The sequence below is a fragment of the Taudactylus pleione genome, unplaced genomic scaffold (assembly GCF_031769625.1).
Source record: "Taudactylus pleione unplaced genomic scaffold, aTauple2 ptg000567l, whole genome shotgun sequence".
NCBI classification, from domain to species: domain Eukaryota; kingdom Metazoa; phylum Chordata; class Amphibia; order Anura; family Myobatrachidae; genus Taudactylus; species Taudactylus pleione.
In genome coordinates, this window is record NW_028284969.1 from 3,101,740 (window position 1) to 3,106,731 (window position 4,992).

Sequence of the window (4,992 nt, forward strand, 5' to 3'; positions counted from 1 at the left end):
CCCAAAATCAAAGCAAAGCAATATCACGCTAGCACAGCTACACTTATATTCATAAAATATATAATTGTATTAAAGTGAACCCATTGGTCATGCACAGCGGAGGATGCCATTTTATGGGCTAAACCAATAGCCACGGGAATGTTGCCTATCAATTCACAGTAACGGCTGGCATTTCTGAGGTGCTCGTAAGGGGCTTATTTATTAAAAACAGGCAGACGGATGATTTTCTATTGCAGCTTATTGTCTAGAAAGAAAACCTCCTATGGCTCTAATTTATTAATAAAATATTGTCAGGGAAGCTTAATCGGGGATATATTAACAAAAGCGGAGAATGGGAGTGCAGCCCCAGGCCATTACATAAAAATAGGCCCAGCACCGTGACAGGATGATGATAACCTGCAGCCCAAACGTTCCACCATAAATCATAGTTATTAAAATTGTATTTCTATTTTCCTAACAAAATGATTCATTTTGTATACTTTTAAAAATTTAAGGAGACATTGGGGCTGATAGTGTGGATGTGCACGCCCACATGGCTCTGGCCACGCCCACACAACACTGGTTACACCTCCACCGTGTCTAACAATAGGTCCTTGATCATTTTCAGCCCAGAGTCCATGTGGCCCCTAATTCTTCCCTGAGCTTGATATAGGTATATGCACAGGTGTGATAGGCTAGGCAGTTTACACATGTGCAGTGTACAGTAGCTCAAAGTCTGGACTTCTAACAATAGAAAAAAGCTAAAAAAAATATGTGTATACCTTCTGCTATAATTATCCCGAGACTTTATTTTCACCAGCGTGAACCTTGTTAAATTATATAGCACATGGAGAAGAGTTCACCTGACTAGGGAAGAGCCTTTCGGTAGATAAGTCCCAGTTCCGCTGAAAACACCTGCTTTCTTTGGAAATAGGGCTTTTCTTTCTGTTTAATACATAAGCCTGCAGATGTTTTTTTTTTTTTTAAGTATCGCTATTAAAGCAATGTGTGATACATTACAATATTTAAAACACATTAATGTATCTTACATAGAAAGAGTTACTTCCATTAGGGCCCAATATATTCAAGTCAAACAGGAGATAGATGAGAGAAGTATACAATTATACAGTAGATCAACTTGGGGCAAACCACATTTAAAGCAGGTATGAGTTGTTGAGAGCCCAATGAGGAACCTCCTCTGTGGAGATAAATATGATCTGTGTAGTGTGCTAATGAACATCTCTGTGTACATAGAGGATGAGAGTAACTGACAGGACCTAGTATGAGCCCGCAACAAATTCTCAGGTCCGTATTCAATTTGAGGCGAAATGTAGGAATCGCCGATAATTTATCGCCGATGACGTAATTGTCGCCTATTTGAAATATCCCCGTATTTAGTTACGGAATTGGTATGATTTGCCGCCGGACTCTTGTCTGGTGGTTGGAATCCCGACAGCGGTTGCCTGACATGGGTGAAAATCCTGATCGTCCCCAGGTAAGTGTTCACTAACTTAACCCCCCCCCTAACTCTAACCCTCCTTAGGGGTGCCTAACCCTAACCTTCCCCCCAGTGCCTAACCCTAATCCACCCTTCCCCGCCGCCTAAACCCGAGGGGGTGCCTAACCCTAAGTCCCCCCCTGGGGGGCCTAACCCTCCCTCCCCCTAGCCTAACCCTAACCTCCCTGGGAGGGGTTCCCCCCGGGAACCCTAAACCCCCCCCCCCTCGCGGCTGTCCGCGCTCGGCGCCACTTCGATCGGGATGCCAGGCGCCAGTCTCGGTAACATGACAGGCGTCTAGATTTAGACCCATATTCAATTTTAAGCGTTAAGTCCGGATCCGCGTTAAGTTAACGCCGAATACGTCATTATCGCCTGTTTTGGTTTTCATTCGTATTCAATTTGAAAGACTTTCCGCCTCAATGCAATGTAATAGGCGGTAAAGTTTCGCCTATGAATGGCAGGCAGAAAAAAGTGCAGAATTGGGGTTGGGGTGCAACGTTTTGGGAACCCCGCTGCAGCCTTCAGACAGCCCCCCAAAGGTAATCTGTGTAAAAAAAAAAAAAAACTTAAGGACACCCTAAAAATTTACTTCGAAAAAGGGGGCGAAGAAAAAAAATGTTGGGGTACAAAGTTAAAAACTAGCGAACTGGACTCTGGGGGTGTCCCCAAGTATGCCCCAAGTGTTTTTTTTTATTGCAGGTGTTTGCGCCAGATGGATTTTTCATGATTTTTCAACTTCACTTTAGCAACTTTTAAATATGCTGACCCCCATTTTCAAGTACCCCAAATTTACTGGGATAAGTTATTTTCTGGAAAAAATACTCCTAAATACTATTCTGCATCAGGTATAGAAAAACGCTATTTAGCAGCTATTGAGCTCATTTAAAAACACCAAATACCTTCAGCAAGCCAAATCAGGGGGTACCATAGTGAACCTCTATGTCAGAGCATCATTTGGGGGGTGACAGGCTGATTTCCCCAAAAATGACAGTACTTTCCGCTTGTTACAGTATCGCCGGGTGCTGTTTACGCGTACTTTCAAATTGAATACGGGGTAAAGTGTGCACGCGCGCGATACTTTAACGCCTACAAAACAGGCAAAATTGGCGTTAAGTCCGGGCCGCGTTTATCCCGGCGAGGGTTAAACGACGGGCCTAAGACGCCTATCATTTAACCTTCGCGGGATAAAGCAGTCTGGAAGCCGGCTGTGGGGATTAAGTCGGCCGGCTTCCCGACTGCATACCTTCATACTTTGGCTGGTGCGAAAAGTTAATGTAATAAAACGGTGATAATTTTTTGGCAGCCTTTAGCAGGCGCAATAAAATGCAGAATTGGGGTTTAGGGGTGCAGACTTAAAAAATATAGCCTGCACCCTTGGGAATGCCCCCTTGAAACGAAATGTGCAAGAAAAAGTTTCAAAAAACAAATCGGGACACCCCCAAAAAATTATTAAAAAATTTGTGGTGAAAAAAAGAAATAGGGGAACAGTGTTTAAAAATAGCTAAATAGGTTCAGGGGTATTCTGTAAGCATGCGGCAGGTGTTTTCTAGAATAGGCTGTTAATGGGTGATGCATTTTTGCAGAATTTTTAAAAAATTAGTTTAGGGACTTAAAAATATGCTAGTACCCATTTTCATGTACCCCAAATTTGATGGGACCACTTTTAAAAACGAAAAAAAAAGCTAAGTGCTCTACTGCATCACTTCTTTAATGTCAGGAAAAAAACATCTGCCGCGGCTATTTAAAAACCCGACTGTGTTTTGCAGGCAAAAACGGGGGTACCCATAGTGAACCATAGGTCTGGACATCTTTAAACAATTATTTTCCGAAACTTCCCGTAATTTTTCGCCTATCCAAGTTTCGCCTGTTCCCGATTTTGCCTACTTTGGAATTGAATACGGGGAATAGCGGGCACGCGCGATACTTTTCCGCCTGGAAAACAGGCGAAGGAGGCGAAAAGTCCAGTAGGCGAAAAGTCTGGACTTTGCCTCAAATTGAATACGGGCCTCAAACTGCAAGCCTGGAAGCTGCGAGATCCAGGCGACAAGGCCACCTTGGGATATTGGGTCTCATTCAGACCCGGTCGCAAGCGCTGAGCTCTCGCAACCGGGTCAGTGTTAAGGCCCTGCGCGCGCAGCAGCCTCACTGTGCGTGCGCAAGCCCCGGAGCGAGAGAAAACTTCTCTCGCTCCGGAGCTCACTGCAAAAGGGGCGGCTGTCGATGGTGATCGACAGCTCGCCCCGTTTTGTAGGCGGAGCGGGGGGGGTGGCTACACAAACGGAGGGGTTCCCGACAGAACGCCTGGCGTTTTGTGGACGCCCGCACTGACATCAGCAGTGATGTCAGTGGGGAGCTTCCTGCTCGATCAGAGCAGGAAGCTCCCTGGGGCTTGCGGTTGCCGAGACCCAACCTTAGGGCCTCATCACAAGCCTCGATGGTCTTGACCATCACCCTGGTCGGTCGCTAAAGCTGTGGGTGGTAACCCACAGCTTAACTAGCGACCAGGAGGCCGCACTTTAAAAATCAAGCGGCCGCCCTCATTCAGAGAGAGCGCTCCTTTCTTGCGAGCGCCTCTGAATGAGGGCCATTGAGTGGTCAAGAAGGACTTGGAAATGCTTATAGGCCAGAAAAATCGCCCCTCTACTTGCCGGTGATCATTGAAGCATTGTGTCTACAGGGTTTTGTCAACCAGCTGGGGAGAGATGGTGAATAACTAGGCTAACATAGTGTTGGGCGAACAGAAATTCCACAGGATACGCAGTTAATATATAGTTACCTCCTGGAACGTGAGAGGCCGTTTGTTTGATGTACTAACCAAGCAGCCAGATTCTACTTAACATTTATCTAGCACCTTCTAGAAGATAATAGCTAGAATATGATTGGTTACTATGAGCAACATCTCCACTTCTAAAAACCCGCACTTTAGTAAATATACCCCCTTGATTCTATTTGAAAGAATTAATTTTCTTGTTGTAACTTCAGGTCTATGGGTGTTTGTTGTTATATAGGCTTTCTCAGCATCATAGCTAAGACTCATTTAAAGTAAAGTCAGGTACTGTGCATAAGGATTGATATAGGACTAGTGCATATGACACCTGCAGAAATCTCCCAGGTAGTTTTTTTTTATTGGGTCTAATCAGCAAGATAATTGTCTTAGGCACTTTGTCACAGTGAAATGAAAGGGGGCACCGCACGGTGAAACCATCATAAATCACCTGGTGCAGACAGAGCGCGGAAGAAAGTGTGAAGATAGTGACTTCATTAAGCATTATGTATTGTGCCATTAAACGGCTGCAGGGGTCACCTTTAGTGTCATGGATGCAGACTCTGATATATTGCCTGTGTCTGCTGCTGACAAAATTAAAAAATACATAGCAGGCTTAAGCTGCATGCACTGGTGACAGGGTGTAGGCTTCTCTGGGAATGTGCAGGCTTCCCAAGTGCAAAACATACACATACAGATATCACTATACAGTGGATGATGTTGGAAGTAATATATGAAGCTCTCCCAC